We start from the raw sequence: 22,080 nt of genomic DNA, 5'->3' as shown, positions 1-22,080 counted from the left end.
TTTAAAGCTGCACTTCAAAGGTTTATCATCTAACTGTTTTGATCTGAATCTCATCATATAATGTGAATTGCTTGTGTTCAAACTGTTTTCTGAAGTCATCGAGCAAGAGGCAGGCCAGTGGTGGTCTTGATTTCGTGATTTTAAGCTTTTCAGTTTGCACACCTTGAATTTCAAGCTTAGATTTCTCACTTGATAGAAATCTTGAGGACAATCCAAGGTTACAGGGGTGATGTACATCACCCTAGCTTCATTTTGGTACCTGGCTCGTGCATTTTGGTTGAGGTTCAAAACCCTGCAACTGGTGGCCGGAGTTGGTTGGTCCACCGGAGAAGATGGTGGTTTCCACCACCATCCCCACGTGGATGACTCCTAGCCCTTGGATCTGTTTGGAACGATATAATCATGGCATTTGGTTCTATTGACTTATTTTAATTCAGTTTGTGGCACGCTTGACTCATGACCATGGTACTCTAGCGCTTCTGTGCCATTGGATGCAGCCATGTCATTTAATGAAGTCTATCCAGCGCTCCTTGTTTTTTCATATTTTCTATTTTCTGTTTTATTTTCTTTTATTCCCTTTTATTTCAAAAATTCATAACTATTTTAATTGAGGTCACAAAAATATGAGACCAACACTAAAATTTTCCTTGAAAAATCTAGTTTCATAATCTGATTTTTAATTATTTTTGTGATTTCATTTAATATTTTTTGTGAATTATTTTGTTTTTGATAGTTTTTAATTCATTTTAATTACTTTTTGATATCCAAAAATTCCAAAAATATTTTCTTAACACATATGGATCATGATAAGTCTATGAAAAATATTCTCATCAATTTCTTAATTGATTTGAGATTTTAATTCATTTATGTTATTTTTCTTTGTTTTTAATTGTTTTAACATAGTTTTTATTTTCAAATAATGTTGAGAAAATTTGTCAAACCTTGTTTGACCATGTTAGACCTGTGATGATTCAATTGGACTTGAGGAAGTTGATTTGAATTGAATTTGAGGTTTGACCATATTTTGTTCATTTTATTTTATGTTTTATTTTAATTTCAAAAAATAGAAAAAAAATATGTTTGACTTTGTTGACTTTTAATCTTCATTTCTCTTCTGTTTTACATTGGTTGATGATGATTTGATTCACATTTGATCATTGTGTTTTGATATTCCATTTGAATTCTTCTTTATCCATTTCATTTCATCTTCATCTTCCTCTTCTTTTTATTTTGGCTAATGAGTTAATGATTTGTGGTTGGTCTTGACATATGAGAGGCTTAACCTTCTTTGATCCAAATCAAACTCAACTTGATCAAAGATCAAGTGAGTTGCTTTGTGTCCAAGATAGGTTGCTTCTTGGTCAAGCAAAAAACTTAAAGTCCATACAAGGCTTTCCTTCTTTTCTTTTGGCATGGCAAGTTGTAGGAGCTTGGCTTACTAGTCATGATCTCTAACTTGTGTTTATTTGCCTATAGTTTTATTGACCGACCTCAGATAGGTGTGACTACTACATTAGTCCACTTACGATTGCTTAACATAGCGCTAAATTGTCTTATGACACACTAACATTAACCATTAACTACTAACTTTAATTCAAGTATTTAATTCTTGCAATTTACTTTAATGCAATTTACTTTCTTGCTCATTTATTCATATTGCCTTTTCCCTTTGCTCACTTGAGCTCATATTTTATGTTTATGTCATTTTCCTTTTGCTCATTTGAGCTCATTATTGTATATAAATATATTGTTGCTTTGTGTTTGTTTGTCTTTGTTTGTGTGAACCCAATACAAAAAGGAGAAAGGACTTAGAATTAGGACCTTACGTATGCTTAAAGGAGTTCAAGAGCAACTAGGTCTCATGCCTTTAGAATGCTAAACTTGTTGAAGAGCAACTAGGCCTCATGCCTTTAGAATGCTAAATCTTAAAAGTTGACTTCAAAGGACCCCCTAGTCTAAACTCATTCTTTGTCCATTTCTCTTATTGTGTTGCGAACTTTTTTATGTTTGTTCTTGTGTGATAGGGATTCCATCTTGAGATAGTAAGAAGGACCATTGTCATGAATAGCCAAGTTAAGAGAGACAAGCCAAATGAAGATCCTAGGAGCTTGAATATAATATTTGTTTGATTGCTTGAGTGATTGCTAAGTCCAAAGGAAAGGAGGATCTTGAATCACCTTTATGATCTCAAGAAAAGGAACTCCAACGGTTTTATCTCTTCTCTTATCTTTGCATGTTTAGGACTATCCCTTCTCTTCTTCTCCCCACTCTAACCCAAGCCAAACTCATTTTGTGCAAACTTTGACTTTGTTTCAAATTAGAAACCTAGGCCCTATGCCTTTGATTTTTTAAAACTCTTTTCATTAATACTCATTTTGAATAAACCTTAAGTCAACTTTGACCTCATTTTGTGAATACTTCTAACTTGTAAATACAACTCACTTCAAGTTGTTTTTGTGGTTCCAATGGCCACCTTTGTTAAAACTTTTTCATAAACATTAGCCATAGGTTTGAGTTATCATAGTGGTTGATATAAACCTCACCTTATCCTTAGTGATTGGACTATAAGTCTTCCATACTTATTATAGGGTCGACCCCTGACTAGTATGTTGAAGCTCTCCTTACATGGTGGATTGTTGGTTTAGGTTGAGTTTTCTCCCTTTGATAACAAAAGACCTTAAGGCTTTTGGTCAAATCAATTCACCAATATTTTGAGATTTCTACCCCGAATTACGAGGTTTTGATCCTACCTTTGGGATGGTACGTAGGCAATGGGTTTATCCATTCAAACAACAAAATTGTAAATATAATGTATATTCTTTTCTCATCCCCCCAATCTTGTTTGAACAAATATTTTCACAAATACCAACCTACAATACACATTTGCAAAAAGGGCTCCCTTAGACTACTAAGGAAGTTTTGGATGCTTAAAACCTTCCCATTTCATAACCAACCCCCTTACACTGATCTCTGATATTTTTATTAGTTTTTGATTTGATAAAACTTCTTACTTGGTTTTTGTTCGCTTTCTAACCTTTCCTTTAGATAAATAGAAGTGCGGTGGCGACTCGAATTGTATGCTTACTTTTGATTTAGTCAATAAATCTAAAGGTAACGAATACCCCACTACATTGACCATTTTCAATCATTGTGGCATTATACGGATATGGTACTGCTTTATCGGATGCATAGGGGATAGGGCCCGCTAACCGAATAACTAACAGAGATATCGATCTATTGACATTATTGTTGTTGCTACTATCAAACTGAATGACTACCCACTCAGGGGTCTTGAACACTGGAACAATGACATTCACATCATCTCCTATATCCCTTGATTGTAGAATCTAGATTACATTCTGATCCATTAACTTTTGGATATCCCTTTTGACAATCATACCCCCACGGGGGTTCACACTGCAAATGGCACAACCATCATGGTCATGTTCACAATCACTAATCAAACACAGAGTTCTATGCATTTCCACCAATGACCTATGGATATGTCGCACATCAAAAACTCTGAAATTCCCTGGACAATCGTCCACCATGTTGATAGAAGCGTTACCATGAGCAGGCAATGGATTGGCTTTCACATTCGGCGCTATGTCCTCAAAGGACACCATGCCATTGTTCACAAGCTTCTGAACTTCATATTTCAGAGGGTAACAGTTCTCTATATCATGACCAGGGGCTCCCTGGTGGAAAGCACAATGAAGGTCAGGCTTGAACCACCATGGTATTGGCTCAGGAATTTGCGGAGGGTTTCTTGGCTGGATAAGATTCTTAAGTACCAAAGATGCGTACAAATCTGCATATGTCATAGGAATAGGGTCGAAAGAGACCTTCTTCCTCTCAAAATTTTGTTTATGATTGTTGTTGTTCAAGTTGGTTCGTTGTTGCGGTTATTGTTAATGTTATTGTTTCTGAATTGGAACTGATTGATTGGTTGAATTGTTGGAAAAAAATGGAATCACTGAAGAAACTTGGTTCTTATGTTGACGAGATTGAGAAATTTTCCTGACATGGGGCCTCCTTTGCCTCCCCATTGATACAACATTAGTCTCTCCTTCTTTCTTCTTAGAAAAACCCCCCACCATACTTCTTGCTGGTTGACGCTTCTTCTCTAGACAGACGCCCTTCACGAACTCATTCTTCTAGTCACATCCGCATACTCACCATTTAGGTAAAATCATTGGGGGAACTTAAAATCATGCGTTCTTAATAAAACGAACTCAATGTATCCAAGAAAATCTTAGTCATATCCTTATCTTCCAGAGGCGAACTGATCTGAGCAGCTAATTCTCTCCATCTTTGAGCATATTCTTTAAATGTCTCTTTATCCTTCTGAGACATCGACTTCAACCGACCTCTATCCGGTGCCATATCGATATTGTACTTATACTGCTTGACAAAGGCCTCGCCCAAGTCATTGAAAGTGCGAATGCTAGCACTATCCAGACCCATATACCATTTGAGGGGAGCTCCAGTTAAACTGTCTTGAAAGTAGTGAATCAACAGCTGATCATTATCAGTTTAAGTAGACATTTTCAAAGTCTGGGACCTTGAATTTCGCTGGAATTTTGACATTGGGAACCGAACAGAGTTCAGTAGCACTCTTTTCAAACAAATCTTTTCCTCTCAAAGTTTTCAATTCTTTGCACAACTCAAGGAATTGATCTTTCATCTCATCCATCTTATCATAGACATCTGGACCTTCAAACGACTCAGAGTGGTAGATAGTCTCCTCAACACGAGACAAAGTGTGAACGACGGGAGGAGGTACTGACATGATCGGGCTAGATGCCGACAGAGAAACAAACGTTGGCGCATACCCTTCTGGCACGAAATTTGATGGCATTCCCCAAGGGAATCCAGCAGGCATAGTAGGAACAGACTGGTTGGCAGCAGTCACAGGAACAGTTGATGAAATATTTCTGAGATGACAGTCCTCTGAGGAGGAGGAGTTGTAGAAGACGGTGACGGCTGGTTCTAAGCAGTAATCACGGATTCCATTAGTGCCATAAGTCTGGAGATCTCATCCTTCATCTTTCTATTCTCTTTCTTTAGATGCTCCATTCTTCGCAGTTGATTAGCTCGAGTGTTGTAGTGGTGAGTCAGCTTGGCTGATGCACAAAAGAAGAATTGATAAGACATTTCGCGGAAGAAACATGTTATGAAAATGATGCATGAAATGCAATGTTTTTTATTGTTTTTAGTTTTAAGGAATATATGAAGCCTTATTTTTAGATATATATTCAATTAATAATAATAATTCAATTGACCATAAAATATCTTTTTATTCATAAAATTTGGAAGGATTACACTGAGTACAATTTCAGAAACCAAAGTACAAATACAAGAGAAAAGAAAAATGTCATCCTAAGGATCCTTAGTAACTACATTAGATGATATGGCTATGGGTGCATACTTCCTTCGGATGTGTCGAATCTCAGACTCAAAGAATTATCCTCATCTGAGCCTTCTCAAGAACAAGTTGATCAACAATCTTCTTTCAAGCACCTGAAGGCTGAGGCATACTAGAGGCAACTAAACCCTTTGGCTCTCTCTGTCTCTTTATTGCATGGTCTTCAAGAATCTCAATAAGTGCATCTTTGTCTTTTGACTCAAGTTGCAACTCCTCATGCTTTCGGCTTAAAGCATGGAACCTCTTTTCCCACATATCTTTCTCTTGCTTCATCTTGGCAAGTACATCTTCCAACTCCTCTACAGCTTGGTTAGGGAGAGTTGATGGCTCAGCCACAACCACATACATAGGTTTTTCACAAGTGTACGACATCTTCAGCTCCAAAGCTCTTTTCTTCACCCAAATAGTGTAAGCTTCCAAAGCTACACAGTTTCATGGACCAAGCTCAGACCTTCCTTTCCTATGCACATTATGCCAAGCATGAATCACCATTCTCTTCGAAAATTGGGGATCTTTACCCTCCTGATAAAATAGTCCCTCTAACTTAATATTATTAGGCTTATCTCTCAAGGGGAACCTGTAACAACCCATTTTTTAGTATTTATTTCTTATATTATTATTATATTTTATTTTATTAATTTGGTGTGTTAATCAATTATTTAGTTGATATGAGATATAATTGAATTATTGAATTAATTGACTTGGTGTGTATATTGTGTTGGTTTAATTTATTTGAACTAAATAGAGATATTATAACACATCGTCTTATTGGGCCTAATAATTAAATTAGAGGTATCATTCCTTAAGCCCATACATAATACTAGAATAGTAAGAGGTGGGGAGAGTGAGAAGTAGTACTCATTTGGTCATTTTCAAGGCAACAGAGAAAGAAAGAGGAAAAAGTAAGGAGAAGAGGGGAAGAACAAGGGAGAAGCTAGGATTTCCAGAAAATTGAAGAGGTAAGGGGGAGAATCCTTATTATTATGGGTTAGTATAATTGGGTCAATGGGTAGAAATATGTTTAGGTTGAAATCCCTAATTTTTATGGTTTTGGAATTGTTAGGTTTTGATGAGTAATCTTTGATTTGTGATGTTTAATTGCGTTTGGAATGGATATATGGATGAAATTGAGGGATAGATTGAGAAACCACTTAGTTTATTAAATTTCATTACAGTAATGGTAACGTTAAGAAAAATTATGTGTTCGTGTTAACGGGTTAACCAAAATGTGTTAACGGGTTACTTGCTGAAAATCTGCCTAGGAATTGAATTATGTTTTCGTGTTAATGGGTTAACCAAAATGTGTTAACGGGTTACTTGCTGAAAATTTGCCAAGGAATTGAATTATGTTTTCGTGTTAGCGGGTTAACCAAAATGTGTTAACGGGTTACTTGTTGAAAATCTGCCTAGGAATTGAATTATGTTTTCGTGTTCACGGGTTAACCAAAATGTGTTAACGGGTTACTTGCTGAAAATTTGCCTAGGAATTGAATTATGTTTTCGTGTTAACGGGTTAACCAAAATGTGTTAACCGGTTACATGCTGAAAAATCTGCCCAGGAATTGAATTTTGTTTCGGGTTAACGGGTTACCCTAAAAGTGTTAACCGGTTACCACTGTTGCAAAAAGGAAAATTGAGGATTTTAAATGCTGTAACCATTTTGAAATAAAATCTAAGTGCGCGTATTTGATAAATAGCCTATATTTGTGAATGTTAATTTGTTATGAATGTGTATACGTACCATTGGTGGATAATTCATAGAGTTGAATTATGGTTATATTTCGAATGTTAAGATGGTAGAGATGATCTTAATTGCATATATTGTTGGCATTTGTACATTCTTTCATGGCATAGTCGGCTTTATGGTGGAAGCGGTGAAACTGTGGGTTCACATGGTAATAGACGTTGATCCTTGAATGGAAATAGGCGTAGCAGACATTGATCCTTGAATGGAAATAGGCGTAGCAGACGTTGATCCTTGAATGGAAATAGGCGTAGCAGACGTTGATCCTTAAATGGAAATAGGCGTAGCACACGTTGATCCTTAAATGGAAATAGGCGTAGCAGACGTTGATCCTTAATTGGAAATAGACGTAGTGGCTTTGATCTTGTCTGGATCGGAAGCGTGGCTTGGATTCTGGATATTGAATCGGAAAGCGGTGAAACGTTGGGTTCACATTGCGGTACCACATGCATAGAGTCACATGTCTTGCATTGAGTCACATTAGAGTTATGTGATAATTGAATATATGCATTGATGTAATTGTTATGTGTGTATGAGATATGGTAATTCAGTTGGTGATGTTTGGATACATAACTTGGTAAAATGTGTGATTATGTGATAATTATAGTTATGTGTATATTTGGGAATATAGCATTGGAATTTTAATATTATACTCCTTGAGTTTTGATGTGTGCTGGAAACATATGAAATAAATATTGGTTAGTATTATTTATATGGCTATACAAGGTGTGATGAATTCCTTTAATTGTTGATTTAATTATTGTGCTTTATTTTACTTCTTCATAATGAATCGAATTTTCACCCTCATGTTTGAATGTTGCCTTTACATGGGCATCGTGCAGATATTCAGGAGTAGTATTGCTGAAGTAAGTGGAAGGTAGTTCACTCGAGATTTAGCCGGAGAGTTTCCGTGTTTTGTTTAGAGACTAGGTAGTGAGTTAATGCTCTAGTCATGTAACACGGAGTAGATTAGTAGTATTGAACTCATCTCTTATTTGGATATGTATTATGTTATTACCTGTGAACACGTTTAATTGCAATTTGCTATTTGAGAGGCCATAATGCCAAATAGTCTGGATATGACTTTATTTTATCTTGAGGAGATTATTAAGAGATGATCATGGTATGGGACATGAATCATTTTATGAAATACATGAGTATACATTATTTTCCGCTGCGAACGCATATTCTTGTATATTCATGATATTTGAAATGTGTTATTTTAAATGACCAGGTGTATTGTATATTGATGATGAATGATGTTGGTTTTTGAAAGCTTTTAGTTTTTAAAAACGTCGATGTGACGCCCTTTTGTTTATATGCGTGCTTATTCACTCTGATAATATGTTAAGTATTTTGGGGTATAAAAAGGGGTGTTACATTAGTGGTATCAGAGCATGGTCGACCAGTTGGTCAATAGTCGTTAATGTTTTCCATCCTGTTGTATTTGATTTGTGTATCTGACACGATCGATACTGTTTGTCTGGTTGTTCAGGCTGTTTAGGACGATGGTTTCAGGCAAGAATGATGATGCCATTGCTGAGGTGTTGAGGATGTTGGCTAGCTCCATTGGTCAGATCCCTCAAGCGAATGCTGGTAACCGGAATGGAGATGATGATGAGTTCCGTGCTTTGGGGAGGTTCTAGAGGAACAATCCTCCTGTCTTTGAGGGTGAGCATGAACCTGACAAAGCTCAAGCTTGGCTTAAGGCAATTGAGAAGATATTCAGAGTCATGAATTGTACTGATGCTCAGAAAGTGCAGTTTGGTACTCATATGCTTGAGAAGGAAGCTGAAGATTGGTGGAACAACACTCTGCAGAGGTTTGAAGAAGATGGCATTGAGGTTACTTGGGCTCTTTTCCGTGATGTCTTCTTGGAGAACTATATTCCAGAAGATTGTCGTGGGAAGAAAGAGATGGAGTTCCTTGAATTGAAGCAAGGAAATGGTACTGTTGCGAAATATGCTGTTAGATTTCAGGAGCTTATCAAGTATTGTCCTCATTATAATACTGCTAATGCTGAGAGATCTAAATGCTTGAAGTTTGTGAATGGCTTGAGACATGATATCAAGAAGGCTATTGGTTACCAACAGATTACTCGTTTTGCGGAGTTGGTTTACAAGAGTCGGATTTATGATGAGGATAGTAGGGAGAGTGCTTCTTTCTACAAGAGTTTGAAGGGAAAAAATCATGATCGTGGGAAACCATATGATGACAAGAGGAAACAATCTGGTTTTGGCAAGAAGCCAAGTGGGGGAGGATCTTCTACTCCACTTAAGTGTTTCAAATGTGGTATTGAAGGTCATCGTGTTGTTGATTGTGGTAAGGATTCTGTGACATGTTTCAAGTGTGGAAAGAGTGGTCATAAAGCAAACAAGTGTGGAGTTGATTCGAGTGTGACTTGTTACAATTATGGTGAGAAAGGTCACATTAGTACCAAATGTGATAAGCCAAAGAAGGAGCAAGCGAAGGGAAAGGTGTTTGCATTGTCTGGTGTAGAGGTCATTACCGATGATATGCTAATCCAAGGTACATGCTTTATTAATGGTACACCTTTGATTGCCATTATTAATACCGGTGCAACACATTTTTTCATTTCTTTGGATTGTGCTAAGAGATTGAATCTTATATTATCTGATATGCATAGAAGTATGGTTATTGATACACTTGCTATGGGTTTTGTTTCTACTTCTTATGTGTGTCTGAATTGTCCGTTGAGTATCTTTGGTAGGGATTTTGGAATTGATTTAGTTTGTCTTCCTTTAGAGCAGCTTGATGTGATTTTGAGTGGTGGTATTTATGTGGATCCTATGAAGGTTGAAGCTGTATCTCAATGGGAAGCTCCTAAGTCTGTTGCTGAGATTAGAAGTTTCGTTGGTTTGGCTGGTTATTATAGGAAGTTCATTGAAGGATTTTCTAAGTTGTCGTTACCATTGACGCAGTTGACTAGGAAAGGTCAAGCTTTCATAAGGACTTCGTAGTGTGAAGCGAATTTTCAAGAGCTTAAGAGAAGATTGACTACGGCTCCTATTTTGATTTTACTGGATCCGTTAGAACCTTTCGTTGTGTATTATGATGCTTCTTTGTTGGGTTTGGGAGGTGTTTTGATGCAAAAAGGGCAAGTGGTAGCTTATGCTTCAAGGCAACTTAAAGTTCATGAGAGGAATTATCCAACGCATGATTTAGAGTTGGCCGCCATTGTGTTTGTGTTGAAGCTTTGGAGACATTATTTGTTTTGATCGAGATTTGATGTGTTTAGTGATCACAAGAGTTTGAAGTACTTGTTCGATCAGAAAGAATTGAATATGAGGCAAAGGAGATGGTTGGAATTCTTGAAAGATTATGATTTTGGTTTGAATTACCATCCTTGAAAGGCGAATGTTGTAGCCGATGCATTGAGTAGGAAGTCATTGCATATGTCTATGTTAATGATTTGAGAGTATGAATTGTTGGAGCAATTTAGAGATTTGAGTTTGGTTTGTGAAGCGACGCCTTCGTGTGTTAAGCTTGGTATGTTGAAGCTTACGTGGGGCATTCTTGACGAGATTAGAGAAGGTCAGAAGTCAGATTTGAAATTAGTCGATGTTACGACATTGATTAATCAAGGCAAAGGTGGTGACTTTCGGATTGATGAGAATGCTATCATGAGGTGTCGTGATCGAGGTTGTGTTCCGGATGTTGCTTATTTGAGAAAGAGGATACTTGAGGAAGGGCATAGAAGTGGTCTGAGTATTCATCCTCGTGCTACTAAAATGTATCAAGACTTGAGGAAGGTGTTTTTGTGGCAAGGTATGAAGAAGGATGTTGCGGAATTTGTGTATTCATGTTTGACTTGTCAAAAGTCAAAGATTGAACATCAAAAGCCGTCTGGTTTGATGCAACCGTTATCTATTCCCGAGTGGAAGTGGGATATTATCTCTATGGATTTTGTTTCGGGCTTGCTGAGAACATCGAGTAATTGTGAGGCGATTTGGGTCGTTGTGGACAGGTTGACATAATATGCTCATTTTATTCCGATGAGGATGGATTATTCGATGGAGAGACTGGCCAAGTTGTACATCGAGAGGATTGTGTGTTTGCATGGTATTCCGTCGAGCATTGTTTCGGATAGAGGTCCGAGGTTCACTTCGAGATTTTGGGAGGGTTTGTAAAGTCCTTTGGGTTCGAAGTTGCATTTGAGTTCGGCATATCATCCGCAAACTGATGGTCAAACGGAGAGAACTATTCAGTCACTTGAATATCTTTTGAGGTCTTGTGTTTTGGAACAAGGAGGAAATTGGGATAGTTTCTTGCCTTTGGTCGAGTTTACGTATAACAACAATTTCCATTCGAGTATTGGAATGGAACCCTTTGAGGCTCTTTATGGTAGAAGGTGTAGAACTTCTTTGTGTTGGTACGAATCGGGAGAGAGTGTTGTGGTTGGACCCGAGTTGATTCAAGAGACTACGGATAAGATTAAGATGATTCAAGAGAAGATGAAGGCTACTCAGAGTCGTTAAAAGAGTTATCATGATAAGAGGAGGAAAGTTCTTGAGTTTGAAGAAGATGAGCATGTGTTTCTTCGAGTTACGCCAATAACGGGTGTTGGTAGCGCTTTGAAGTCGCGTAAGTTGACGCCGCGTTTCATTGGTCCTTATCAGATTTCCGAGAGGGTAGGTGAAGTGGCATATCGGATTGCATTGCCACCGTCACTTTCTAATCTTCATGATGTGTTCCATGTGTCTCAATTGAGGAGGTACATTACAGATCCATCGCATGTTGTTCCATTAGATGATGTTCAAGTGAGGGATAATTTGATGGTTGATACATCACCTATGAGAATTGAAGATCGAGAAGTGAAGAAGCTTCGTGGTAAAGAGATTGCTTTGGTGAATGTGATATGGGGCGGAGCCGCCAATGGCAATATCACTTGGGAACTCGAGGATAAGATGAAGGAATCGTATCCGGAGTTGTTCGTTTGAGGTATATTTCGAGGCCGAAAATCTTTTAAGTGGGGGAGAGTTGTAACAACCCATTTTTTTAGTATTTATTTCTTATATTATTATTATATTTTATTTTATTAATTTGGTGTGTTAATCAATTATTTAGTTGATATGAGATATAATTGAATAATTGAATTAATTGACTTGGTGTGTATATTGTGTTGGTTTAATTTATTTGAACTAAATAGAAATATTATAACACTATGTGTTATTGGGCCTAATAATTAAATTAGAGGTATCATTCCTTAAGCCCAAACTAGAATAGTAAGAGGTGGGGAGAGTGAGAAGTAGCACTCATTTGGTCATTTTCAAGGCAACAGAGAAAGAAAGAGGAAAAAGTAAGGAGAAGAGGGGAAGAACGAGGGAGAAGCTAGGATTTCCAGAAAATTGAAGAGGTAAGGGGGAGAATCCTTATTATTATGGGTTAGTATAATTGGGTCAATGGGTAGAAATATGTTTAGGTTGAAATCCCTAATTTTTATGGTTTTGGAATTGTTACTTTTTGATGAGCAATCTTTGATTTGTGATGTTTAATTGCGTTTGGAATGGATATATGGATGAAATTGAGGGATAGATTGAGAAACCACTTAGTTTATTAAATTTGATTACAGTAATGGTAACGTTAAGAAAAAATTTGTGTCCGTGTAAACGGGTTAACCAAAGTGTGTTAACGCGTTACTTGCTGAAAATCTGCCTAGGAATTGAATTATGTTTTCGTGTTAACGGGTTAACCAAAATGTGTTAACGGGTTACTTGCTGAAAATTTGCCTAGGAATTGAATTATGTTTTCGTGTTAATGGGTTAACCAAAATGTGTTAACGGGTTACTTGCTGAAAATTTGCCTAGGAATTGAATTATGTTCTCGTGTTAACGGGTTAACCAAAATGTGTTAACGGGTTACTTGATGAAAATTTGCCTAGGAATTGAATTATGTTTTCGTGTTAACGGGTTAACCAAAATGTGTTAACCGGCCACATGCTGAAAAATCTGCCCAGGAATTGAATTCTGTTTCGGGTTAACGGGTTACCCTTGAAGCGTTAACCGGTTACCACTGTTGAAAAATGAAAAATTAAGGATTTTAAATGTTGTAACCATTTTGAAATAAAATCTAAGTGTGCGTATTTGATAAATAGCCTATATTTATGAATGGTAATTTGTTATGAATGTGTATACGTACCATTGGTGGATAATTCATAGAGTTGAATTATGGTTATATGTGGAATGTTAAGATGGTAGAGATGATCTTAATTGCATATATTGTTGGTATTTGTACATTCTTTCATGGCATAGTCGGCTTTATGGTGGAAGCGGTGAAACTGTGGGTTCACATGGTAATAGACGTTGATCCTTGAATGGAAATAGGCGTAGCAGACGTTGATCCTTGAATGGAAATAGGCGTAGTAGACGTTGATCCTTGAATGGAAATAGGCGTAGCAGACGTTGATCCTTAATTGGAAATAGACGTAGTGGCTTTGATCTTGTCCGGATCGGAAGCGTGGCTTGGATTCTAGATATTGAATCGGAAAGCGGTGAAACGTTGGGTTCACATTGCGGTACCACATGCATAGAGTCACATGTCTTGCATTGAGTCACATTAGAGTTATGTGATAATTGAATATATGCATTGATGTGATTGTTATATGTGTATGATATATGGTAATTGAGTTGGTGATGTTCGGATACATAACTTGGTAAAATGTGTGATTATGTCATAATTATAGTTATGTGTATATTTGGGAATATAGCATTGGAATTTTAAAATTATACTCCTTGAGTTTTGATGTGTGCTAGAAACATGTGAAATAAATATTGGTTAGTATTATTTACATGGCTATACAAGGTGTGATGAATTCCTTTAATTGTTGATTTAATCATTGTGCTTTATTATACTTTTTCATAATGATTCGAAGTCTCACCTTTCTGTTTGAATGTTGCCTTTACTTGGGCATTGTGCAGATATTCAGGAGTAGTATTGCTGAAGTAAGTGAAAGGTAGTTCACTCGAGCATTAGCCGGAGAGTTTCCGTGTTTTGGTTTAGAGACTAGGTAGTGAGTCAATGCTCTGGCCATGTAACACGGGGTAGATTAGTAGTATTGAACTCATCTCTTATTTGGATATGTATTATGTTATTACCTGTGAACACGTTTAATTGAAATTTTCTATTTGAGAGGACATAATGCCAAATAGTCTGGATATGATTTTATTCTATCTTGAGGAGATTATTGAGAGATGATCATGGTATGGGACATGAATCATTTTATGAAATACATGAGTATACATTATTTTCCGCTGCGAACACATATTCTTGTATATTCATGATATTTGAAATGTGTTATTTTAAATGACCAGGTGTACTGTATATTGATGATGAATGATGTTGGTTTTTGAAAGCTTTTAGTTTTTGAAAACGTTGATGTGACGCCCTTTTGTTATATGCCTTCTTATTCACTCTAATTATATGTTAAGTATTTTGGGGTATAAAAAGGGGTGTTACATTTGTGGTATCAGAGCATGGTCGACCAGTTGGTCAATAGTTGTTAATGTTTTCCATCCTGTTGTATTTGATTTGTGTATGGGTTAGTATAATTGAGTCAATGGGTAGAAATATGTTTAGGTTGAAATCCCTAATTTTTATGGTTATGGAATTGTTAGGTTTTGATGAGTAATCTTTGATTTGTGATGTTTAATTGCGTTTGGAATGGATATATGGATGAAATTGAGGGATAGATTGAGAAACCACTTAGTTTAATAAATTTCATTACAGTAATGGTAACGTTAAGAAAAATTATGTGTTCGTGTTAACGGGTTAACCAAAATGTGTTAACGGGTTACTTGCTGAAAATTTGCCTAGGAATTGAATTATGTTTTCGTGTTAACGGATTAACCAAAATGTGTTAACGGGTTACTTGCTGAAAACCTGCCTAGGAATTGAATTATGTTTTCGTGTTAACGGGTTAACCAAAATGTGTTAACCGGTTACATGCTGAAAAATCTGCCCAGGAATTGAATTTTGTTTCGGGTTAACGGGTTATCGTAAAAGCGTTAACCGGTTACCACTGCTGAAAAAAGGAAAATTGAGGATTTTAAATGCTGTAACCATTTTGAAATAAAATCTAAGTGTGCGTATTTGATAAATAGCCTATATTTGTGAATGGTAATTTGTTATGAATGTGTATACGTACCATTGGTGGATAATTCATAGAGTTGAATTATGGTTATATGTGGAATGTTAAGATGGTAGAGATGATCTTAATTGCATATATTGTTGGTATTTGTACATTCATTCATGGCATAGTCGGCTTTATGGTGGAAGCGGTGAAACTGTGGGTTCACATGGTAATAGACGTTGATCCTTGAATGGAAATAGGCGTAGCAGAAGTTGATCCTTAAATGGAAATAGGCGTAGCAGACGTTGATCCTTGAATGGAAATAGGCGTAGCAGACATTGATCCTTAATTGGAAATAGATGTAGTGGCTTTGATCTTGTCCGGATCGGAAGCGTGGCTTGGATTCTAGATATTGAATCAGGAAAGCAGTGAAACGTTGGGTTCACATTGCGGTACCACATGCATAGAGTCACATGTCTTGCATTGAGTCACATTAGAGTTATGTGATAATTGAATATATGCATTGATATGATTGTTATGTGTGTATGAGATATGGTAATTGAGTTGGTGATTATTGGATACATAACTTGGTAAAATGTGTGATTATGTGATAATTATAGTTATGTGTATATTTGGGAATATAGCATTGGAATTTTAATATTATACTCCTTGAGTTTTGATGTGTGCTGGAAACATGTGAAATAAATATTGGTTAGTATTATTTATATGGCTATACAAGGTGTGATGAATTCCTTTAATTGTTGATTTAATCATTATGCTTTATTATACTTCTTCATAATGATTCGAATTCCCACCCTTCTGTTTGAATGTTGCCTTTACATGGGCATCGTGCAGATATTCAGGAGTAGGATTGCTGAAGTAAGTGGAAGGTAGTTCACTCGAGATTTAGCCGGAGAGTTTCCGTGTTTTGGTTTAGAGACTAGGTAGTGAGTCAATGCTCTGGTCATGTAACGGGGGATAGATTAATAGTATTGAACTCATCTCTTATTTGGATATGTATTATGTTATTACCTGTGAACACGTTTAATTGCAATTTGCTATTTGAGAGGCCATAATGCCAAATAGTCTGGATATGATTTTATTTTATCTTGAGGAGATTATTGAGAGATGATCATGGTATGGGACATGAATCATTTTATGAAATACATGAGTATACATTATTTTCCGCTGCGAACGCATATTCTTGTATATTCATGATATTTGAAATGTGTTATTTTAAATGACCAGGTGTATTGTATATTGATGATGAATCATGTTGGTTTTTGAAAGCTTTTAGTTTTTGAAAACATCGATGTGACGCCCTTTTGTTTATATGCATGCTTATTCACTCTGATTATATGTTAAGTATTTTGGGGTATAAAAAGGGGTGTTATAGAACCCAAGTTGATGACGGGACAATGTTGGGTTGTAGTTGATTCCTCCTTGTGTACTAATGAGACACACATTAGAGAACTCACCACAACTGTCAATAATATCCAAGCTACCCAATGCAGAATCATACCAAACAATATCATCATTAGTGAGACACATAAGTCTCAGGGACCACCGTAGACATTGTTGGTTCTCCACCAAAGTAGGCGTCTGCAGCAAGTGCGAAATAAACCACTTGTATAGAAGAGGAACACAACACACAATAGTCCTACCACCTTTAGAATTCCTCAAATGCAAACAGAAATACATGTCACCCAACAAAGTCGGAACAGGATTCCCAATCAAGAAAATTCTAATTGCGTTAACATCAACAAAACCGTTAATATCAAGGAACAAACCTAAGCCATAGATGAGCAATACCAATATAGCTTCAAAAGAATCCATGTTATTGGCTTGAGAAAATATAGTATCTCTACCAATGAGAAACCCAGAAGTCAACCCAAGAATCCCTCCTTTCTTCACCAAATGTACAAATATATACACATAAAAAGTAGGCTAAACCCACTGAGGACTAGTCCCTAGCAGAGTCGCCACTTAATTTCTATAGCGGTAAATTCATGACCATCAAGTTATGAATAAACTTGACGTCAGTAAAACCAGAGTCACCACCGCGCTTTTATTATTTCCAAAAGAAAAGGGAAAAGTACGAAAAAAAACCAAGGATAAGAAGTTTTCAAATCAAAACGAATAAAATGGCAGAGATTACAGGTAAGGGGGTTGGTTACACAAATGGAAGGTGTTAGCACCCAAAGTGTCATAGGTACTCCTAGGGATCCCTTTCTTGTGTGCATATGTTTTTGGTTCTAAATTATGTTTGATTAAATATAGAGTGTGGGAATTGTCAGACCCCAATTTTGACCCTAAGATCCCTCATGCTATCTCATCATATGCATTAACATTGGGATCACACCTTGGCATCCTCCTTACCCTTCCTTCATTGGGTTTGCATTGGGAGAGATCACCAAGCATAATTTTATTGTATCATACTTTATTTTTCATTATTCACTAACCAAAATACCAAAAATATGTCAATGTATAGTTTGTTGCTTTTGTAGGTAGTAGGTATGCTCACTTATGCTCCATCAAGCTCATATATAGGGTTTAAGACCCTCAATGCAAGGAAAACAATCAAGAACTGGTTCACATTGACTCTAAGAATCATATATGGATCCCCATGATCTTCACATGTTATTTTTATCAAGGAATCATCAAGAGTTTAGAGTTTGTTTGCCTTGGAAACCCTAATTCATCTGGGTATCTTGTGTGACTTCTTCAAAAGGTTTCTTTAACAATTGATCAAATATTTCAAGGGATACTTCACATTACATCAGCTTATGCATATATGATCCTCCATGAGTCCCAAAAGTCAATAGAATATCAAGCTAGCAAGTTGGTTCATGGTGGTTGATAAGAGAAAGTCAACTAGTCAAAACTCGGGTTCCCTAGACCCTATATCCTATAATTTTTGTCATATGAAAATTATTCCAAGAGAAACGTTACTTAAAATGACATTTCAAACAACTTTCATGTTAAAGTCTAGAGCTAATTCTGCATGTAAAGTCATGTTGTATGGTGAAAGATTATAGGTCATTTTGTCTGAACCCTAGTATGGAGGTCAACTTCCCAAGACCATAACTTGCTCACTTTTGAGATGAAAGTCATTAAAATTGGAAGATCAAATTCAAGATGTCTACTTCAACTTTTATGTTTGGAGGAAGTGCAAATTTAACTTGAAAATGCATGTGCCAAGAGGAAAAATAATAGGTCACTTTGGACTAATACCATTGAACAAGTGATTTTCTCCAACTTCTAAAATGCATAACTCCTTCATGCCAAAACCAAATGACGTCAAATTTGTGACCAAATTTAATATGTTTGAAAGAGATACAAATTTTATGAAGGAACATTTCTCATTTGAAGTCCACAGAAAAAGTTATTCAAGGTGGAAGAAGTGAACATTTTACTTGGGACTTAGAAAATTTTCAAATATGTTTGTTTTCCCAAACTTCCACCTAAAAATTCATCATGATCCAAGCTTCAATAGAAAAAGTGTTAAACATGAAAGTTGTTCTCCTTGATCTCGTGTTTCCAAAAATTCAAAGATCATCTCATTTCGCCAAAGTATGAGGGAGTTGCGCATGGTTCCATTGTGGGAAGAGTTTTGGCAAGTTTTGAACTTAAATGATCATTCTTTATTACATGCTTCCACATGATGAATTCGGTACACTTTGCACACGATTTGGAAGTGGATTACATCACTCCTTAGGCCCAATAGAAGAAATTCAGTTCATGATCCTCAAAATTCAAATCCCTGTATCTTTTTATATACATGGATTTGGACAAAATTGAGACCAAATTCGAGCTCCTGGGCATTTTTTCTTTAAATCCATGTCCTTGTTTTTCATTTTAGTGATGGTTAATGGTGGACCAGTCCGGTGAGGTCCACCGGAGAAGAAGACCGGAGCCCTAGCTCCGGTGATGTGTTGTCACACATCTGAGCCATATGATCTAGTTGAAATGTTTTAAGCTCGTGCGTTGCTTCTGATTACCACGTGTGTGGGACAATTGACTGGAGAAAATATGGAACGTGCGTTTCCAACCATCTGATCTGCCACCTTAATTAATGAGGAAGATCAAATAGCTCTCCTTTTTTTGAATTTCTGATTATTTCATTTAATCCATTATTTTTAATTAATTCATACCAATTTCATTTTTAATCCAAAAAATATAGGACTTTCACCAAAAACTTTCAAATATTTTCCTCTTTCATTTTCTGAATTAAAATTATTTTTTGGGTTAATTTTGATATTTTCCATGAATTAATTATTTTTGTGCATATTTTTAATTGTTTAAAATTACTTCTGACTTTTCAAAAATTATGAATTTTTTTGTCTAACGTCCTTTGACCTTGTTTGATCTAGGATAAATCTCTTGGCCATTTATTTGGTGTTTTGAAGAGGTTTTAGGTTTTTGATCAAACATAATTTAATTTAAATGCATTTTAATTTGATTTTTAATTGATTAATTGTGTAGAGATTATGTTGAGCCATTTTTATTGACTTGTGAAGTTTGACTATGTGTTTGGGCCTTGGTCAAGGTTGATTTGACTTTTGTTGGATTAAAATCATTGGAGTTAGGGGATTGATGAAATGTACATTTCATTTCCCAAAATGAATGAATGCTTTTAATTTGATAAAATTCCTCCCATGACCAATTTGTGTTTGTCTCATCTCTCCTCCCATGACTAATTGGTTCATCAATAACTTCATGTTAGATGAACCAATACAAGTATGGATGAGATTAGGTCCACCCTTTGATCATTTTATTTTTGTGTTTGGTATGTTTTAGGAGTATGGTTCATTATACCATATCTCTAATATGCATTAACACCAAAATTTATATTGCCCGACCTCAGATAGTTGTGACTTCTACATAAGTCCAATTACGATTGCTTAACATAGCGCTAAATTTTGACCCAAAAGGCATAGCATTCTAGTAAAAATGAGATTGTAAGTCTCCCCCCTTTCATGGTATTATGTGGAAAGTTGGCCTTTTTTCCTTCCTTTGGAAGATGTCTTGGTTCAAGGATCCATTCTTGTGAATAGAGGGTTGAGTGTTCCCCAAAGAATGACTTAATCAATTGAAAAGAAAAACTCCACTAACCTCTAATCAACTAACATTTAACTAACTTTAATTATTATTGCTTTTAATTTCAAATCATTTACTTTATGCAATTTAAATTTAAGTCATTTACCATTCCATTTTCCATTTTACATATCATTTAACTTGTTCATGTTTGTGCCATTTTCACTTTGCTCACTTTAGCCATATATTGTGATTGAATATATTTGTTTGTGTATCTTGTTTGTGTTTGTGGTCTTAGGACCTTAAAATACCTAATAAACAACAAAAATCCTAAAAAATATTTGTGTGGACAGTTGGATTTGATCTGAGCTTTGGACTTAGAATTAGGCAACATTCCCTATGCAAAAGGACTTGGCCAATGCCAATACTTCTGAAAATAAAGTGATTGTGATTTAATCTTTCATCTGATATAAGTATTGGTATCCACTTGAGTTCATTTGCTACATGGTCTTAATGCAAATGTTACTTCGAACCTGTGTCTAATGCCTTATTTTGAGTCATTCAAGGAGTATTTCATCTGATACATGGGAAGATTAAGAAGAAGATTGTGAAGTTGCTTGCTTGGATGTGGCTATCTTTATTTGATGCCTTGCTCTTCATTTTGCTACTTGCTTGTTGATATTTCTTGATTTAAAGTCCAAAGGAAAAGTGGGTTTCTATATGACATTTTTGTCTATTTGGTTTGCATCCCATTGGTCAGTTCTTTTCAACTTTTAACTTTTATATTTTTGCTTTGGATTAGTCTCTTCATCTCCTCCCATTCTCTTAAATTTCAAATCTCTCCCCCCTTTTTCAAAAACCTTCTTTGCTTGGGATTTCTAAACTTAGACTTTATTGCAAATGAATCTAACCATATTGACTTACAATTTCAAACTTGTAAGTGAATCTAACCATATTGACTTACAATTTCAAAAGACAAAAAGAACTAACACTCATTCAAACTCTTTTAGGCCCTTTGTGCCTCTTGTTAAATTTAATTTTTTGATTAAAAGAAATTCACTCACTTTGAAATTGATACCACAAACTACGAGGTTTTTATCCCTCATTGTTATGTTGGTACGTAGGCACAAGTTCGAAGGTCTTGTCAAACATGAAAATATAATCAATGAATTCTTTTCTCATCCCCACACTCTATTTTTCTCAAACATCATTTTATACCAAAAACATACACACACACATAAAAAGGGCTCCCTAGGAGTACCTAGGACACTTTGGGTGCTAACACCTTCCCTCTTGTAACCAACCCCCTTACTTGTAATCTCTGGCATTTTATTAGTTTTGATTTGAAAACTTCTTATCTTTTGGTTTTGTTCGTACTTTTCCCTTTTCCTTTGGAAACAATAAAAGCACGGTGACGACTCTGGTTTTATTGACGTCAAGTTTATCCATAGGTTGATGGTCATGAATTTACCGCTACAAAAATTAAGTGGCGGCTCTGCTGGGGAGTAGTCCCCAGTGGGTTTAGCCTACTTTTTTATGTGTATATATTTGTATATTTGATGTTTGTATACTTGTTTGTGTGATATAATCCGTCTGTTGTGCTTGGTGATCTCTGAGTGGTGAGATAAGTTCTACCCCGAACTTGAGTGCAATTAAGAAAGGAGGATGGTATAATAATGTTTGACTTGTGTGGAGTAGTCCTTAACAAGTTGGCTTGAGATCCATCTACTCAGTGGAGATCCTTCTGGAGCTATTAATGTCACATAAGTTATTTGTGGTTAG

Source organism: Lathyrus oleraceus, chromosome 6 (genome assembly GCF_024323335.1).
Source record: "Lathyrus oleraceus cultivar Zhongwan6 chromosome 6, CAAS_Psat_ZW6_1.0, whole genome shotgun sequence".
NCBI classification, from domain to species: domain Eukaryota; kingdom Viridiplantae; phylum Streptophyta; class Magnoliopsida; order Fabales; family Fabaceae; genus Lathyrus; species Lathyrus oleraceus.
Note: the sequence above shows the minus strand (reverse complement) of the source record.